We start from the raw sequence: 21,298 nt of genomic DNA, 5'->3' as shown, positions 1-21,298 counted from the left end.
ACCTCCACGCCCTGCTTCCTTAGTTATGTCAACAACCAAATCTTTCATCTTGCTGATGTTAAGGTCAGTAAAAGGGATGGGGCTTTATCGATGGGTATTCCAGGACATTGGAGTAGAATTGAGTTAACACAGTCACATCAGTGCACTGGGAAACATTGTCTAGAAGGTGCTGCCACCTTTCCATTGCCAAAAGATTCCATACAGTCCGTTTGATAAATGGAGAAACTCTCAGGTTGTTTGGCAGGGTCAAGCAAGTCAGGGGTGAGCCAAGTTTCAGTAAACCACGGCAGCCCTTGGTCGCCCTTTAAAACAGGTCTTCAAGCTTTTTCTGAGAGATTGAACATGGAGAGAAGTCCAAGATCCCAGTGCTTCAGCTGCACCTGGAACCCTTATCCACCAGCTCTGCTTCTGTATTTTGTTAGTACTCTCAACCGTGTGGTCATGTCGAGTAATAAAGATCGGCCGTTCTGAGTGTTCCTTTCAAATACCGATGATTCACACAATATTTCCGCTGTCATGGAGTAATATGGCATGGAAACATGCCCTTTCTCCCAACTCATCCACGCTGACCAACATGGCCCATGTAAGATAGTTCCTGGAGCTGCCCACACTCGTGGGAAGCCAACAATGTTGGCAAATCCCGATGTCTGAAATGCCAATTTATCCTCACTAAGAACTGAAAGAAAGTGAAGTCATTCCTCTGTGATCTGAGCCCTTTTGGCCTCTCTAAGGTGGTGCTGAGAAACATGGGCTGGCTCTCCAGTGGCTGCCTGCAATGATCCCAGCAACTCGGAAGTTGAGAGTTGCCGTGCCCTTGACTTCAGTGGAGAGAGCTGACCAAATGCAGGGGCAGGCCTGCAGATCTTCCAGCAGGAGGTCGCACATCCCTACCACAAGAAAACCTGTACCTACAAACAGATTGCTCCTCAAAAACGGAGTGGCTGTGACATAGTGCCCCTGGAAATTCTCCTACATTATCTCTCCTGTGGTGCCATCCACACAAAACATATTTATTCACGCAGTATCCATCTATAGTCTACTCTTCAAACTAATTAGCCATGACCATTAGTTAAACGACTAGATTTTTCTTGATTTTAAATAACTTAGTAATTACTTACTCTGATTAATTAATTACTCAGTTGTTTATACATCGTTAATGTCATTAAATGCAGTTACAATTTCATGACCAAGCTCTTTTTTCTTTAAATTACAATCAGTTGCACTAATAATAAATCTTTAATTATTCAAGCATTACACTGACAATGAAAGGGGCTGTCACACAAAATGATATCGCAATACTTACCAACCTGATTATCTTCCATAGGCACAAAAAGCTGGAGTAACTCAGCGGGACAGGAAGCGTCTCTGGAGAGAAGGAATGGGTGACGTTTCGGGTCGAGACCCTTCTTCAGACTGAGAATCAGGGGAGAGGGAGACATAGAGATATGGATGGGTAAAGTGTGAAAATGACAGATCAAAGGGGACGATAGTCAAGGAAAATGTAGAATGGTTCACTGTTAGCTGAGAGGAAGGTGACAACGAGGTATACATTCAGTAAAATTGTCGGTATCTGTAATCAGGGTTGGGTCTGAACTGGGAGGTCTGGAACCAGAGTTGGAAGAATCCTGTCTTTTCTTTTGGCTGTTGATTCCAGATTAACTTTCCATAATTGCTCTGATGCAATAATTTTCTCATCTATTGTTGCCCTTTGGATTAGTTACTCCTTCAACCTCTCCAAAAACACTCACGCACATCAAAATCTGCTCAGCCTGCCTTTCTGTTTCTCAGCTTCTCCCAGCCCTGCAGCTTGTGCTCTGCTCTCTGTACATCCAATGTCCCATAGGGATGCACGATCTCCCTGCTCCTTAAAAGCTATGGGAATTCCCCACGTGGATTGGGATATGCAAGACCTGTGACCGCTTCAGAGCCACTTGGCATGGCCACACACTAATTTCACCCCTGCCATCAGGAAGAAGATATACGAAGCCTGTAACGTGCAGGTTCAGGAACAGCTTCTTCTCAACAACCGTCAAGCTATTAAACACTACAACCATCAAATAAGCTCTCAACTACACAGACTTGGGGGCATTTGTTTTGTCTTTTTACACAATTATTGTCTGTTTGTTTTTATGCACATGTGTGTGCACGTGTGTGGGTGTGTGTGTGTGTGTGTGTGTGTGTATATATACATAGATGTGTGTGTGTATGTGTGTGTGCAACTCAGCGGGTGAGGCAGCATCTCTGGAGAGAAGAAATGAGCGACGTTTTGGGTCGAGACCCTTCTTCAGACTGATATACATACTTCTTACACATATATATATATGCGTGGTACACAAAAAAGCTGGAGAAACTCAGTGGGTGCAGCAGCATCTATGGAGTGAAGGAAATAGGCAACGTTTCGGGCCGAAACCCTTCTTCAGACTGATCGGGGGGGGGGCGGGTTCAAGAAAGGAAAAAGGAGGAGGAGCCCGAAGGCTGGGGGATGGGAGAAGACAGCAGGGGGACTGAGGAAGGGGAGGAGACAGCAAGGACTAACAAAATTGGGAGAATTCGATGTTCATGCCCCCAGGATGCAGACTCCCCAAGCGGAATATGAGGTGCTGTTCCTCCAATTTCCGGTGCTGCTCGCTGTGGCCATGGAGGAGACCCAGGACAGAGAGGTCGGAGACGGAGTGGGAGGGGGAGTTGAAGTGCTGAGCCACCGGGAGGTCAGCTTGGTTATTGCGGACCGAGCGGAGGTGTTCGGCGAAACGATCGCCCAACCTCCGCTTGGTCTCACCGATATAGATCTGCTGACATCTAGAGCAGCGGATGCAATAGATGAGGTTGGAGGAGATGCAGGTAAACCTCTGTCGCACCTGGAACGACTGCTTGGGTCCTTGAATGGAGTTGAGGGGGGAGGTAAAGGGATAAGTGTTGCATCTCTTGCGGTTGCAAGGGAAAGTGCCCGGGGAGGGGGTGGTACGAGAGGGAAGGGAAGAATTGACAAGGGAGTTATGGAGGGAGCGGTCTTTGCAGAAGGCAGATATGGGGGGAGATGTGAAGATGTGGCGAGTGGTGGGGTCACGTTGGAGGTGGCGAAACTGACGGAGTATTATTTGTTGTATGTGACGGCTGGTGGGGTGAAAGGTGAGGACTAGGGGGACTCTGCCCTTGTTGCGAGTGGGGGGATGGGGAGAGAGAGCAGTGTTGCGGGGTATGGAAGAGACCCTGGTGCGAGCCTCATCTATGGTGGAGGAGGTGAACCCCCGTTCCCTGAATAATGAGGACATTTCAGATGTCCTGGTGTGGAACGCCTCATCCTTGGAGCAGATGCGGCGTAGACGGAGGAATTGGGAGTAGGGGATGGAGTCCTTACAGGAAGCAGGGTGGGAAGAAGTGTAGTCCAGATAGCCATGGGAGTCAGTGGGTTTATAGTGGATGTCGGTCAGAAGTCTAATATATATATGTGTGTGTGTGCATAAACACATACTGTATATATATGTATTTATATACTGCGCATACACACACACTGAACTTTCTTTTTCTTCTTTTCTTCTTGTTTATTATATTATTTACAGTGTACTATGTGTATATATTCTGCAGTAAGTAAGAATGTCATTGTTCTATCTGAGACATAAGACAATAAAACACTCTTGACTCTTGACAGCAAGACACCTACACTGAAAGTCGCGCCTAAACTCCAAGCAATTTCTGAATTATCCACAGCCTTTCAAGCTGCAGGGCAAAAATATTCTTTTGACAATTCGCTTCCATTTTAAAAGATTCTCAGTGATTTTTGCAATTTCATGAGATAGAACGGTCAGTAGTCATGTCAGGGTTAACACTGGATCATATAACATACGTACTGTAACATACTATTCTAAGATCTCCCAATCTGAAAATAATGTTAGAATTATCTTCTTTTATGGGACACATCTATATACTGACATTTTTACATCATTTTGAAATATTTCAGGTAATCAAACTTACCAGTGAACTAAATCTTGTTCTTCACTGTGTTAGACATTGAATACTAGGTCAATACAATACAATACAATACAATACAATACCATACGGTTTATTTGTCACATTGCACATAAAGTGCAAGTGAAATGAATATGTCAGCAGCGGTACAATGATAAAGAACACACACAAAACACAATAAAAATTTAACATAAACATCCACATTCATCACTGTGGTGGAAGGCACACAATTTGGCCATTCCTCCTCCATTTTCCCCCGTGGTTGGGACCTCAATCCTCCGCAGCCGTTGCTGCGGGCTTCCAGATGGTAAAAGGACAAGGTACAAGTCCAGGTAAGTCCAGAGTCGGCTCTTCCCCACCGGAGACCGCGGCTTTAAGTTGGTGTAGGCCGCAGGCTGGCGGTCGAAGATTTAAAGTTTAAAGTTTCCGCCACGTCGCAGCCAGAAGCACCGCAGACCGCAGGGCCGGCGGTCGAAGCTCCCCTCCAGGGGTGATGGTAAGTCACCACCGCGCCCGCGGTAGAAGTTGGCCGCGGGCCGGCAGTGATGGCTTCTTCTTCCCCCTGGTCCCCCACGAGGGATCCCGGACTGTAGACGCCGCGCCAGCTAGAGCTGTGCAGACCGCGCGCGGCTTCAGGCTGCCGGCTACCCCGGGCCAGGGAAACGGAGCGCTCCCCTCCAGCGAGCCCCAGCGAGGGCTCGCCCGCTCCATGCCGAGAGTCCACGCTGCGCCCGCCGCTGAAGCCCCGGGCGCGTCTCCGGGAAAGGCCGCGCCGATCCTTGCTGTTAGGCCACGGGGAGGCGACCTGGAAAAAGTCGCCTCTCCATGGAGGAGGTGGCCGAAACGGTTTCCCCCTCACCCCCCCACACCACCCCCCACACAAAACACACAAAGAAACATTAAAAACATACTTTAAAACATACTAAAAAAAATAAATTAAGGTCAGGAAGCTTAATTATGAATTTATAGAAAATTATATTTAAATAGTAGCCAGGACTTAATCACATTGGTTCATCAACCACCTCTATAATTGTACATCTGAATTGAACTAGTTTTATTTATTTTTATTTCTATTTTCTGCCGCCCAATCTATATTTAATCTGCTCACTCGATAATGTATATGTATTTTTTTTAATACTGTACAGACACATAGCGTTTTATGTGAGGTCACGTTCTTGAAAAGCAACACGAATATCAAAAACAGGTAAATTAAACATATGCATGGCCACTGTGCCAGGCGTAAATTTCAGCACGTTATTTAAAAATACAAGCGTGTAACTTAGGCTTTGATATGAATGAAACAAGCGTGCTATCCCAAAAATGCATGAATCAAACACATGTAGAACACAAGGTGCCTATATTTGTACTTCAGCCATTACGAAGTATCAGTGATGGAATAGGGCAGCACAGAGGCGCAGTGGTAGAGTTGCTGTCTTACAGCTCCAGAGACGCGGGTCCGATCCTGATTACGGGTGCAGTCTGTACAGAGTTTGTACTTTCTCCCCGTGACCGGTGTGGGTTTTCTCCAGGATCTCCACTTTCCTCCCACACTCCAAAGATGTACAGGTTTGTAGGCTATGTGGCTTGGTATAATTGTAAATTGTCCCTAGTGGGTGTCAGTAAACGTTAATGTGCGAAGATTGCTAGTTGGCGCAGACTCGGTGGCTTGTTTCCACGCTGTATCTCTAAACTAAACTAAAAATAGAAGCCTCTGATACATGTTCACTCATATAGTTCTACAGAAAATTTGTCAGGTTTGAGTCTATGGATGCAGGTTGCAATAGAGAAGGTTAAAAATATATATTTGAATTAAGGCAAACACTGCCGTTTTCTTTCAACGGAAATGAATGACTACGTAACAGGAAACAAGCGTAATATTTTTTGAATGAAGGATGTAATTTGTTAATGAACATGTCTCTTTTGCAAATAATACTAAAACTTTAGGCCTCGGATCAGTTCTATCTTTAGCAATGTTAATTTCAGGAGACTGACCATCCGAAACGTTGCCTATTTCCTTCGGTCCATAGATGCTGCCTCAGACGCTGAGTTTCTCCAGCATTTTTGTCTACCAGGGAACTTACATGAGTTGAGTTTAGGATAAGAGCGGAGATCATGCTATTAGCTGACAGGGGATTTCAGCAAACATACACCAGAAATAGTGCCAACAATCACGGACTTTTGTGCTCAGCTACCTTTCAGCATGAAATTGGTGTAGATCAGTTGTGCATTAATTTCCTCGGAAAGTAAATGGTGCAAATGTGCTTTTAGTTTTATTTTCTTTCGGTATATACTTTATTCATTAAATCCAGAACATTCATGTCAACAACTTCATCATGAGCCATGCTATTCTAATTACATAACGTTAACAGTTATTATTTATAGAGGACCCTCGAGCAACCAGTTCACATGGTTTTAACATTGACTCCTACTAATTAGTGTTCATTGCTGAGAGGGCTCTAGACCGTGGCCCTTTCCTACAGCATCTTGCAGTGACTGCACCCAGTTTCAATACGTCCTCCGAAATCATCTGGAAAATTTGGGATGAAACATTAATTTCCATTTTCATGTGCAGGTGTGCATATGGGAATTGGTTTTTACGCTGAATATGAACGAAGTGTGCTAGGAGATGGTTCGATTTTACATAGGTCTGTACACTACCAAGAAAACGCATGTGAAAGTTGCTTCTGTTGACCTAAAACTATTGCCCATGTGTGGGAAAACGAGTCATCCAAAGATGAAGCTGCTAAAACCACAGGCCAAGGCATTGATCGACATATACAGGCACTCCTGGCAGAAGCTGCTTTTCCTCATTGTTTCTTTCCAGTTCCATCTTGCCTCCCCCTTGATTGAAGCTTAAAAGACTCTCCCAATATCTGCTGCTTTCTGCATGTGTGTTTGCACTAAGAACACATTGTCACTTAGCCATCACCTCCCTTCAATACCTGCCTCTAACAGACCTTAGTTATGTAAGAAATGGAAATGAAACATTTGACATGGTGGTCAAAGTCTTTTACGTCATTCCTCATTAATATATTCATTGGGTACAAAGGTTGGCTTTTGCAGAAATTTGTCCTTGCAAGTATAAAAGGGTAACAAAGTAATTTATCCGATTTGCAAACAGCAGAGATCATATTTTGTGACAAAAATAAAACGTTGTAGTTTAATCTACGATGTGTTTTACTTCATCTTCTCTGCAGCAAGTCTGGATACGGGCATGGTGTTTCCCAGGAACTTCCAAACAAAAATAAATGCTAATGCTCACACCAATGTGGCACTGCGATGTCACTGCAAAGCTCTGCTGCTGCAGTGTAATGTTGAACAAGAGCCTAATTGTAAAAAAAGTCAACAACAGATATGCCAAAGTGAACATTTGCTGCTATCTTACTAAGGCTGGATCCTGTTATACAATAGCTAGGACTACCTAGTCTGAAGAAGGATCTCGACCCTAAACGTCACCCAATCCTTCTATCCAGAGATGCTGTCTGTCCCGCTGAGTTAATCCAGCTTTTTTTGCCTATCTTAGATTTAATAATAATAATAATAATAATAATAATAATAATAATAATAATAATAATAATAATAATAATAATAATAATAATAATAATAATAATAATAATGCATTTTATTTGCTGGCGCCTTTCTGGACACCCAAGGACACCTTACCAGGACATAAAATCACAATACATTTATCAATATTAAAATCAAGTTGATTAAAAAAAAAAAAAAAAAAAAAAAAAATACACAAAACATTTTAAGTCATTAAAATCAGGGTAAACATGGTGGAAGTTATGTCGAGTATGCTAATCTAAACAGGTGTGTTTTGAGTTGTGATTTGAATTGATCGATAGTGTCCAGGTGACGGATGGGAGGTGGGAGAGTGTTCCAGAGACGTGGGGCAGAGCAGCTGAAGGCTCTGGCACCCATGGTGCTGAGTCTAAATGTGGGGACAGTTAAAATTGCAGCTGAGGAGGAACGAAGTGATCGGGAAGGAGTGTATGGTAGCAGCAGGTCAGAGAGGTATTGGGGAGCAAGGTGGTGTAGGGCTTTGAAGGTCAGCAGTAAAATCTTGTAGTTAATCCGGTGGTGCACAGGGAGCCAGTGGAGCTGAGTGAGGATGGGTGTGATGTGGTCCGATGATCTGGTGCGGGTGATGATCCGGGCTGCAGAGTTCTGAATGCATTGGAGGCGATGAAGAAGTTTATTGGAGGTGCAAGTGAGGAGGGCGTTGCAGTAATCGATGCGGGATGTGACCAGAGCGTGGATGAGGACTTTTGTATTGTCTTTGGAGAGGGAGGGGCGGAGTCTGGAGATGTTGCGGAGATGAAAGTATGCAGAGAGTGTTTAAACCAACATCTGCAGTTCCTTCCTACACAGCTAGGACTATCTTCTCTCTTAAAAATTGACTATCGAATGCTTGAACTCAAATTCATGCACCAACGTCCAAGCAAAGTGGGAACTTCTTTGATAGTTGCCTCATTTGGACAGGTGAGGTAGTTGGGTTGGATACTGCCTTTCCTTGCAAACATTTACTTTTCACAGAGTGGATTTTCATGATTAGTTTAGATTAGAGATACAGCATGGAAACAGCCCCTACGATCCACCAAGTCCATTTAAGGCATCGATCTAGTTCCATGTTATCCTACATTCTCACCCACTTCTTATACACTAGGAGCAGATTTTAGAAAGGCCAATTAACCTACAAACCCACACATCTTTGCGATCAAGGAGGGAAACGGAGCACCCAAAAGAAACTCACACGATCACAGGTAAAAACGTGCAAACTCCACGCAGTCAGCACCTGGGATCAGGATTGAACCTGTGACTCTGGCCCTATGAGGTCGCATAGTAGTAGCATGAGGTAGCACTATGAGGTAACTTGCTGCACCAGTTTGCCTCCCTAAAATGATGTCAAACAATTCATAAATAAGGCATTGTTTTAAATTGAAACCAAATGAAATGCGCGCATTGCTGTCTGATGGCTATTCATCAAATAACTGCACTCAAAGGGATGCCTGAAATCTCATTGCCTTTGCAGGGAATTTGCTGTGATATAGATGCAGTTTATTGTTTTTTATTAAACTTGATTTTCGGGCCGTTCACTGACGTTGTTTGTTTCTGTGATATCTATTGAATCATCTATTGAAAGGTACGGGCCTAAATTAATTCCTTACTAATAGTAAGAACTATATGGATGATAATAAAATATAATACAAATGAACTACAGATGCTGGTTTATACCAAGGATCGGCACAAAATGCTGGAGTATCTCAGCGGGTCAGGCAGCATCTCAGGCGAAAACGAATGTGACTTTTCGGGACGGGACCCTTCTTCATATGGAATATATTTGTTTAGCCGATGACCATTTTTACATGAGTTCCACGATGTATTTCGAGCTATCCTGATTGTGACAATGTTTGGGTTATCTCTTCCACACAGACTTCCAGCATCACGCTGAGCACTTTAAAAAGCACTTTGTCATCTGGCATGTACATCAACAACTGAAATCTGGAATGATCAGTCTATATTATTTCAGCAGAATCTTCAGCCAACCCTAGTGGATAATCCTTAGATGTGAACATTTAAAATAAAGTATGTATCCTCTCGATAGAGAATCAGCCACACATGTTATTGCACAGAAGTGTGTGCAGGGATTTAAATCTGACTATTTTTGGACAGTGCATCTTTACACCGAAGATAGACACAAAATGCTGGAGTAACTCAGCGGGGCAGGCAGCATCTGTGGAGAGAAGGTATGGGTGACGTTTCTGGTCAAGACCCTTCTTCAGACTGAGAATCTGGGGCGAGGGTGACATAGAGATATGGAAGGGTACGGTGTGAAAAGGAGCGATCAAAGGGGACGAAGCTAAGGATCTTTGGACAGTTGTGGATGTGTAAGGGATGAAAATTCATGTGCAGAACATCTATCCACATACACGCACAGCACCTGATGATCATTGGAGAGGGGTGTGACCATCAGAACCCCAACACGCAAGCCACACTCTTTGCACATGGCACCCGCAAATTTCATGTCGCTGACGTCAGGACTTTGTACAAAGTTTCCATTATCCTAGTGCCATCTAGAACTGAGAAGAAGCCATGCACTTTGATAAAGGAATTCAAGATGGCCATGATTGAATGGCGGTAGACTTGATGGGGCGAATGGCCTAATTCTACTCCGATTCCTTATGAATTTCTATCACTCTTTCATCAATCCAGTGGGATACATTTATCAGCAATAACACCAAAGAAAGACTGAGGCATCAACTGACAAGCGAAGTTAAAAAGCACTGTGATTGATTTTCCCCCTTGAATATTGATTGCAAATGGCATCACTGACTGTTGAGTGGGTTTTTTATTCTGTATTTTGTTTGCCAAATTCATACACACAGCACGGTTGATAATAGTTGATGATCATTGATCCACAAAGTCAATCAGCCTCTTCCACTGGTTAATAATCTCAGCATTCGGGTGACCTTATGGTGTCTTGGACAACATGCACTTTGTGTTCCTGCGATGCAAGATGAGATGCGAGGACATGGATTTTTATAAAGCAATAGCTCAAGCTCATCTTTTCACATATGGAAAGCCCAGACATGGAATTAGACCTGAGGATTTGCATGCCTGACAATGTGAAATCATGCAGGCTGAGAAATGATGCTTGCTTTCCTGCTGTCTACACCAACTAACAAAGGCCCTGTGGTAGAAGTAATAAATAACTAAAAATGTGCATGAAAATTCGTCTGTCTGTCCATCTGTCAAACAAGACACTTACATTGAGGTCGAAGCTTGATTTTGTTCATATTATTCATAATCAATATCAAGCCCAATATTTAATGATTGTTGAGAATGCTGTTGCCAGAATTGTGTAGCCGGTTCTGGTTGGTAAGTCTTGACTCAGCTGCAGAGGAACTTAATGAAAACCAGCATCCACATAAAGTGTATTGAAGTGCATCAGTCTGCAACGTGACATTTTGTGATGTACCTTCTCGAAGCAGTGTTGGGTCCAAACAAGAAGGAAACTTGCCAAGTGCTGTCAGGAGTGACTGAATAAAACTCCACAGCTGTCAGCGATGTACGTGTTGCGCTGAAAGCTTCAGCCTGCCTTCGCCCCAATGCAAACTTCAACTTGAATATATCATCTGCTGTAACGCTTTGTATTAACGTATTGTATTTGTATTTGGGACTGGGATGTGAAAAAAAAAATTCACCCATAGAGTTGTGAATCTGTGGAATTCTCTGCCACAGAAGGCAGTGGAGGCCAATTCACTGGATGTTTTCAAGAGAGAGTTAGATTTAGCTCTTAGGGCTAAGGGAATCAAGGGATATGGGGAGAAAGCAGGAACGGTGTTCTGATTTTGGATGATCAGCCATGATCATATTGAATGGCGGTGCTGGCTCGAAGGGCCGAATGGCCTACTCTTGCACCTATTTTCGATGTTTCTCCGTTTCAAATAAAGGCCAAGAGTATCTCGACTGAAGCCTTCATATTTGGCCAAAGGTAAATTATTATTACACTAATACCAAGAACTGCAAATAAGAAGGCATACGTTTGTTCGCCCGTGTGTCTGACGACGTATAGCTCGCTGTTGGCTTTTGTCGTCATCCACCATGTTGACAGAATTGGTCACCTGACGCATCACAGAGTTCAACGTGTCGTCGTTTCCAGCAATCGCCAGGAGGAGGCTTCTGCCATGATCCCCGAAGGCATAGGCTCCAGGAAAGGAATATTCTTTGAGTATACAATGGGACAGTTGTCAGCTACCTTTCTTTGCAACGTTAATAAGATGTACGTTATGTGACAGGCCACTTGATTAACTGTATGCCCACTTGGCCTTTGTCAGGGCAACTATGAGACATTATCAGGCGCAGCTCATTTTTTGTCACCAATATTATACATGTGTACTGGTATCAGCTTCCCATAGCACACATCGACACAAACAGCACTAGAGTTTAGGATTGACCTAGATCAGCGGGCTGGGGGGAAGAGACTCAGTTAGCTACACTACTGTCTTGGTCATCATTGATGAGGGCCACCATTTATTTCCTATCCATATTTCCCCTTGAGAAGATGCTACTGAGCTGCCATCTTGATCCATTGCAGTCCCTCCACAGTGCAGTTTTGGAGAGGTGGCAGTGAGTTCCATGATTTAGACCCAGTAATGATATATGTGAAATGATATATGTCCAGGTCAGGAATTGTATGTGATCAAAGCCTCTCTTCTCAACCTACATTCGCTCAGAACTGATTCCAATTGTTTTGATAATTCTGGCATAATTCATCCTTTAATTAATTCCATGATCAGCAGTGCAAATTCGCCCACCATGAAGGACTGATACGAGATTGATCCCTGGGATTGCGGGACTGTCATATGAGGAAAGATTGAAAAGACTAGGCTTGTATTCACTGATGTTTAGAAGGATGAGGGGGTATCTTATAGAAACATATAAAATTATAAAAGGACTGGACAAGCTAGATGCAGGAAAAATGTTCCCAATGTTGGGCGAGTCCAGAACCAGGGGCCACAGTCTTAGAATAAAGGGGAGGCCATTTAAGACTGAGGTGAGAAAAAAACTTTTTCACCCAGAGAGTTGTGAATTTATGGAATTCCCTGCCACAGAGGGCATGGAGGCCAAGTCACTGGATGGATTTAAGAGAGAATTAGATAGAGCTCTAGGGGCTAGTGGAGTCAAGGGATATGGGGAGAAGGCAGGCACGGGTTATTGATTGGGGACGATCAGCCATGATCACAATGAATGGCGGTGCTGGCTCGAAGGGCCGAATGGCCTCCTCCTGCACCTAGTTTCTATGTTTCTATGACTCATAAAATGCATTGAGAGCACAAAGAAGAGAACGTCTTTTAAGAATGCAGTGAACAGAGACCACCCTTCATTTGTGTCACTAACCAGATATGAAAAGAGATTGACCTGAAAAGGAGCATATTTCAAAAAGATCCTGAAGTAGATTCCACCCCCCCCCCCTTCCCCAACAGCTACCTCCCCCACCCACCCCGCCCCAGTGGAAATCCTGTCAACATCCTTGTAAAGGGCCTGCCCCGCTTTCCCGAGTTACTCACGAATTCTCCCTAGTTTTCCCCTTGATTCAAACTCGGAGAATGTCCGTAGCGAGTCCGTAGGAGGCCGTAGATATATCGTAGCGGCTCGTTATGCAGGCCGTAGGTACTCGGGGCATCAGGTAAGTCGGGATGTTTTTTTCAGCATGTCAAAAAAGTCCACGAGTAAAAAGATAGTCGTGGGAGGAGGAGTTCGTAGATCACAAAAATCTTGATTTTTTTTTTAAGGTCCTTTCAACTCGGCAGAGGACTCGGGAAAGTGGGACAGGCCCTTAAATCTTCTCTGCGCTCTTTCCAGAAGAATGGCAAATTTCCTGTAGCAGAGTGACCAAAACTGAATACTATTCTCCAAGTGTGGCTACAAGTGTGACATAACGTCCCAACCTCAATACTTGTTTCGGTGACAGATAAAGCGCATTGTGCTAAAAGCCGTCTTCACCACCTTACCTACCCATGATGCCACTCTACATGCTGGATTGTCTTTGGCTAAAAATTTCTCTCTACTGTTGTTGTGTTCCCTGTCAAATTTCCTCATCAAATGATCATCAAAACTTTGGTTTGGGTTCTTTTAAGGGCCTGTCCCACGAGCATGCGACCTGCATGCGGCAAGCGCGACAAAACCGGAAGCAGGGGCCGCGCGGAGGTCGAGTGATCCCCGTACAGGGCCGGTCCCACCAGCATGCGCCTGCATGCGGCGAGCGCGACCAAACCGGAAGCGGGGGCCGCACGGAGGTCGCGTGAGTGATGTGAAGTTCGAGCGAAGTCCGCTGGAAGTTCGCGCGTAACGTACGGCGTCAAGACGCTGCGTACTGCGTCGAGATGCTGCGCACGCCCGTCGAGGAATTTTTTAACACTGTCAGTTTTTCGGAGCCCCGCGCGATGTCGGGACCAGCTCCGCACAACTCCATACGGCTCCGGCGATCGAAGTGGGACCGGCCCCGCGAGGCCGTACGGCTCAAGCGACCACGTTAGGTCGCGCTTGCCGCATGGAGTCGCATGCTCGTGGGACAGGCCCTTAAGTTTTTAGTTTAGTTTTATTAGTTTAGTTTAGATATACAGCACGGAAACAGGCCCTTCGGCCCACTGGGTCCACGCCAACTAGCGATCCCCACACATTAACACTATCCTACACACACTAGGGACAAATTTAACATTTACCAAACCAATTAACCTACAACTCTGTAAGTCTTTGGAATGTGGGAGGAAACCAAAGATCTCGGAGAAAAGCCGTGCAGGTCATGGGGAGAATATATATATATATTTTTTTTTTAGTATGTTTAAAAGTCTGTTTTTAATGTTTCTTTGTGTGTTATGTGTGGGGGGTGGTGTGGGGGGGGTGAGGGGGAAACCGTTTCGGCCGCCTCTTCCATGGAGAGGCGATTTTTTCAGGTCGCCTCCCCCGTGGCCTAACAGCAAGGATCGGCGCGGACTTTCCCGGAGACGCGCCCGGAGCTTCGACCGCCGGCCCTGCAGACTGCGGTGCTTCCGGCTGCGGCACGGCTGGTACTTTAAAACTTTGACCGCCGGCCTGCGGCCTACACCAGCCTGAAGCCGCGGTCTCTGGTTGGGAAGAGCCGATCCTGGACTCACCTTGACTTTGACTTTGTCCCTTACCATCTGGACGCCCGCAGCAACGGCTGTGGAGGGTGGTGGTGGTCCCGACCACGGGGGAAAATGGAGGAGGACTGGCCAAGCTCTGTGCCTTCCACCACAGTGATGAATGCTGTGGTGGATGTTTGTGTAAAATTTTTATTGTGGTTGTGTTCTTTATTACTGTACCGCTGCTGGCAACCCAAATTCCACCGACCTTGGTTGTGTGGCAATTAAATTATATCTATCTATCTATCTATATAAAGTTCGTACAGACAGCACCTGTAATCGGGATGGAACCCGGGTCTCCGGCGCTGCATTCGCTGTAAGGCAGCAACTCTACCGCTGCTCCACCGTGACTGCTCGTGATGCGTTGCTCATGAACAAATGGGAAGGTCTGTGTGGCACAGTTTTGGGATTGTCATCTCAGCACCAGAGAGGCGAAACGTGGAGTAAAGGGAACCAAGTCCGAAGTTTCGCACTGGTCGTGAAACGAAGAGAAGAGATTATCTACCACTTCTCTCGGCATGTCACCAACCTTCATCAGTCTCGGTCTCGGGGAAATGATTCTGAAGTAATCCTGAAACTGGCAGCCCCGTCTCGCTGGATGTGAAGGGAGGGAGGGAGATGAAGGCTAGAGAGAGGCAGGGTGGTTGAATAAAGTAGCGCTGCCCTTTGAAGACTGCACGCAAACATGAATTCCCATCTTTCAGCAGTGCTCCACAATAGAGATCCAAACTCCTTTTTATTGCCAAAAGAGGGCTTCAAGATATTGCAGCAGCTAGCAGCAATTCTACAGGACAACGTGAAATTGGGTCCGTTAGACTCGAGTAAGGAATAGGCATCTGAAGAAGTTCCAGGACAAAGGGCTTTGTGTTTTTTTTTGACACAAATCAAATGCTTCTTCGACTCAAGCCCTGAGTGTAGGATCAGCTTGTCTTGTAGAAAATCAACTGCTATCAAGTTGGCTTCACCTTAATCAACAAAATCTTTTCCGTTTACATTATTTGTTTAGTTCAAATTGATTTGCTAATTCCAGTGGGATCAAAATTCCATGAATAGTTAATGGTACATCCTATACACTCGGCCGAGCGTCTGATAAGTCTGTGCGGTAGTCGGGTCAGAGCAGGGTTTCTGAAGAATTCTCCTCTTCAAATTACTCAGCCAGCGACCTCTGTGTATTTAAGTTTACTCAGGAGCAGGACCTTTAATTAGTGGGACTGTCGTGGAAAAAAAAAAACGCAATTTGACTTTTTATGATTTGGTAAATAAGCTGAGGGGGAAGACAGGCAACATATTGTTCACTTCTTGCCAAATAGCTCGGTAAAATTGGGGTGGGCCAGAACCAAGATTTCTTAATGTGAATGGTTTTGGTTGGCAGCTCGAACAACTGTAGAATGTCACTGGGCAATCTAATATTAACTTTAGATAGACACAAAATGCTGGAGTAACTCAACGGGACAGGTTGCATCTCTGGAGAGAAGGAATGGGTGACGTTTTGGGTCGACACCCTTCTTCGGTTTAAACCAGCATCTGCAGTTCCTTCCTACACAATATTGACTTTACATGATCTAAGGGTCGATTTATTCCATGATCAGGGCATTTTTTTTTTAACATTTCCCATTTCTTAAGGCTTGGAGTGTTGCACATAGGACCAGCAGGAATATTTGAACCACATTCACCGCCTCAGGCTTTACTTGCTGCTCTTCATCGAAATATTACTGGGATCCCTCAAAGAAATCTCTCTGATCTGAAGAAGGGTCTCGACCTGAAACGTCACCCATTCCTTCTCTCCAGAGATGCTGCCTTGCCTGCTGAGTTACTCCGGCATTTTGTGTCAATCTTCGGTGTAAACCAGCATCTGCAGTTCCTCCCTACACAACTCTCTCGGTAATCAGGCGCTGGGGCAGTGTTGGGGTTAGTGGGATGGACACAGGCCTTCTTGCCTATTACTATTGTGGAGTTTCAATGTGCTTGCAACCAGGTTAGGTGGGGCAGCAATTCAAACTGTTATTTATGTTATTGTGGTAATGCCAGGACTATTAACCCTCTGCCTTCACAGCAAATTATAAGGAATAGGAGCAGAATTAGGCCAGTCGGCCCATCAAGTCTACTCCGCCATTCAATCCTGGCTGATTTATCTCTCCCTCCAAACCCCATTCTCCTGCCTTCTCCCCATAACCGCTGACACGCGTACTAATCAAGAATCTATCTATCTCTGCCTTAAAAATAACCACTAACTTGGCCTCCACAGCATTCTGCGGCAAAGAATTCCACAGGTTCACCACCCTCTGACTAAAGAAATTTCTCTTCATCTCCCTCCAAAAAGAACGTCCTTTAATTCTGAATTAAATACTAGACTGAGGTGATTGTCACGTTCCCAGGTTTCAGCAATGCCTGTGCTGTGTACAAGTATGTACCACCAGTCACCACTGAGCTGGTACACTGAGCTGAAATACTGAGCTTGACTTCACCCTCCGAGTGCTGGAACTGGCTGGGCTTTTTGTTTTCAACAACCGACACACAAAAAGCAGCACACATTTAAATCAAAATATGCAATTACACCATTTATTATTGTCTCCTTTAATACATGACCAAGAGAGAAAATAATAGTCTTAACTTCTCCCCCACCTCCCAAAAGTCTATTTTGTTTGAAGGATGTATATATATAATAGACTAGGAATTTTAATAGCTATGCAGAAACCTCATGAAATTTAATTCAGTGCGTTGGTTTGGCAGAACCTTTAATTTCATTGAATTTGGAACTGACTTCTATCATTTATAGAAAAGGGACAAAATCTGTGTACTGTGTCTTTCTAATTTAATCTTTGACAGTGGGGCGCTTGGTACCTGATGCAATATCCATTCTAGAAGTTATTGGGTATATCCAACTGAACTGAGTAATGGTGAAAAGCTGTGTCACTCAGGAAAAGTGGGCTGTGATTTTATGCAACTTGCGAATGATCAGATTAATCATTTCGAAAACTGCTATTGCCAAAGCCATTTTTTGTAAAGTAAAACAGAACTTCTACAAACACAGTAACTATATTCTCCTTTTTTAATGTTAGAACTGAAAGATACGGGATTAAAGTGAACCCAATCCTTTGTGACAGAAGCAAGAACAGAACCGTGCACTGATACTCAGAAACTAGCGAACAGATCTCATTAAGAGAATGCACTTGATATCATTTATGGAAACCTACAGGGCTCATCAGGATGATCTGCTGCTAACTGAAGTTATTCGAGAGGTTTAAACGTTCGGAAAGGATGATCAATGTAGTTTTGAAATCATGGTGATTTTTTACACAAAAATCATATGATTTTATCCAGCCAAATACAATCAATGGTTTAAATATTTGTGCAATTAAATCCAAATCAAACTGAAACTTTACATTGACAAGTGCACATTGCACTTTTTAAAGTGAAAATCTATTTGAATCATGGATTTATATTCTTATTTATTTCTTGCTTTAGGGCATGCATTGAGGAGTGGCTATTTACACAAAATGTAATTGACATTAAATTCTAACTGCTTCTGCACCATGTAAAATCATTTACTGATGAGAATTAATACAGCTTAGGCTAAAATATCTATAAAGATAATTGATATAGACACAGGATCTATTTGGAGCATGGCAAGAATTTTCCTCATTTAATAGGAAAGAGTTTTGATTTTAACTTTCATTTTACAAAAAAAAAATCAAAATAGTCAGAGGTCAAATTTCGCCATTGAAAGAATATTTCACTGCAGAAGACGAGAAATAACGTTGGTGTTTGCTGCTCAACAAATTCACAAGATTCGCGTTACTTATATGTTAACAGGGGGATTGGTGTACTTAAAATAACCGGGTCAATGTGGCCACTACAGAGCCGACAAAGAAATGGTGTATAACCATTTCCCCATTTCCCCAAGTTTTCTTAATTTTCCTGTGGGAAGACCAAGTTTGTTGTTGCCCTTGGACCTCTTTGCATTTTGAACTTTACTGTACATTTCCAGTTTTGTATCTTTTACAAAAGAGGATTTCTTCTGAATGTATATTTCATGAAGTTGATTCAAAAGGATTACTTGTTGTACAATCTTTACAGGAGCAATTCAAGATTTGTTGGCACTGGTCATGCAGCATAGGGCATGCTTGGGTGACAATGGCTGAGAACCTGGGTTATGAATGTTCCTAGGTAAATTCTGAAGGAAAAAAAATGGTTCTGCATGGTGGATATCGCAGTGAGGTTATTTCTAAAGGCCATTCGTAACTTTTTTAAATGGTCCCTCAGAAGCCTTATTATATGTGACCTGATAGTAGCTATGCATCCAATGAATCTAGAGACCATGAACCACAGCCATATTACCATTTAAAGATTAACTATTAGAATGAATGGAAAGCTACTGGCTCAGTAATACATTTTCATGCAACTTGCCTATTGTGGATTGTCAGCTACCAGTTCACAGCAACTCTAAAACAACATAGAAAAACAGTTGTTTGAAATTAAACCATAAAGCATCTATTTTAAGTGAAGTTAGCACGCTGACTAAGTTTGCATTCGCACCTTCTTAATACAGTGTGCAATCTCCATTTAAAATCAATGCCTGTATATAATAATACCTTCTTTCTGAGCAACGACATTACCATTTAACTGCGGATGTGTGCAATGAAGAAAGATTTTATTGGACCCTTTGGAATAAAACACATTTTCCTGCTGGAGTAGGAAATTTCCTGCTGATATAACGTTAGGACATTCACTGCCCTGTCAGAAAGAAAGACTATTCATTCTAAAAGAAAAACTTGTTAATGATATATCTGTTAACAATACATAAAATGTTTTTTTTTAGGGAATATTGATGAAAAGGTCAGTAGGAGGACTTTACTGGATGCCCATAGGTTCGAGCTGATTTAAAGACTGAAGCAATGTCTGTGTGGTAAATTATTAAAAAAGATTCAGCTTGATTGAGGGAAAGAGAGAAAATTATAATGATTTGAATGGTTTATAATGTTCCATTCTGAACCAGTTAGAAACAACTTGGGGGATCTGCTATTTTCATTTACAGAAGGAGGATACCATGCATTTAAAGACTCGTCTATTTTTTCCTTCGTGTACGTTGCAGGAACAGCAAATGATTTGATTTTCTTTTTTTTCCTCTTCAAAATCTTGAAGCATGTTTTGGATTGTAAGCTATTAAACAAACATTCCTAATATCAGAGCCTGGCAGTTTTAATTCCATCTCAAAAATGCATCTTGTTTCTTTCAACTCTTGACTGTTTTGACATTTTCTTCGATTAAATTATAAACAAGCATGAAGCCTGATGGTGGGGCTGGAGCCACTAATTTCCCTAATTGTTTGCAGTTGTCTGGCTTGGAGAAGGCCGTTCCTGTTAAGAAGTCAGTGATTACAGGTCTAAAGACTTCCTTTGTGTGTTTATTCAGCAGATATGGTTCAAACATTCAGATTATTTAAATTATAGATTTGAATTTCACTGGAAGACACAAGCACCGAATAACATTACTGGCAGTCTTCACTGAATAAGGAGCCTTGGGGGCACGATTATCTCCTGTAAACATCATGTCATATGTATTTGCACGGGGACACCCAGAGCACCGAAAAACCTACGGTAGTTGTTTAGCATCCACAAGGTCTATTGGTTAATAATCAGTCATTAAGTTAAGAACCTATTTATTTTATTAGTAATTATTGTGAAAGACTATTAAACAGTAAATAAGGATTTGGCCAAAGTCTAAACCTGAGAAGCAGGTTTCAATGATTCATAACATCTTGCATTCCAAGTTCATAATTAACTGATAATTAGGCTCTTGGTAACAGCACCTTGGTTTCTCTGCTCCTTCAGTCACACAATAAGAGATTACCAACACTGTCCTACTTTATCTCTTAATCATCTTATCTATATTATCAAAGGCTGTGCCTTTAGGCAGGACAGGTCCATATGACCTACTTTATCGCCCCACCTGTATAGGTAGATTGCAGCTCTTAAATGAGGTAATGTGTCTCCTTAACATTAACGTTAACCTATTAATTCCCTGGCATAACCCATCAGAAAACGATGAAAGAGATGATATCAGTATTTTTTGTTGTTGACTGGCACAGATTTAATATCAGAAGTACAACAAACAAACTTCAAGAGTATACAGGCAACAAGTCCAGTTTGCCAGTGCGAATTAGTACAAAAACCTGCCTGAACACAGACTTAATGTGACTTAGCTTAAGTTTCAAGATCTCAGAATTCATTTACCTCATGTTTGATGTTGTCATACTATGCCTTTGCAAACATGAAATGAAAAACATGCCCCTGTGCTTAGATGCATCTTTAGTTAACATTCCCCAGTGTTTCACCTCATCAAACCTTTTTTTTTTTAGCTTAATCTGGACTTTATTGATGTGAATCACAAATAAAATCTGAAAAGGAATGCATTAACTTTAGAAATCACATTCTTGGTTTTGACTGCTTCTTTGGGCTCACCCCACCCACACACATGCAGTACACACCTCTCCCCCTCCAGTCCTGCTCTGAATTCTCTGAAATGTCCAAGCTGACAATCCTCCATGATGTTTACCCTCTTGTAATCTTGGCTTCAAGGTCACCCCCAATTTTAATGGCTCCACCACTGTGGTTTTAGTTGTCATCTCCTTAAGCACTGGATTCCCTCTGCTGTTATTGAGT

This window comes from Amblyraja radiata, chromosome 7 (assembly GCF_010909765.2).
Source record: "Amblyraja radiata isolate CabotCenter1 chromosome 7, sAmbRad1.1.pri, whole genome shotgun sequence".
NCBI lineage: Eukaryota > Metazoa > Chordata > Chondrichthyes > Rajiformes > Rajidae > Amblyraja > Amblyraja radiata.
This window is presented reverse-complemented; position numbering follows the sequence as displayed.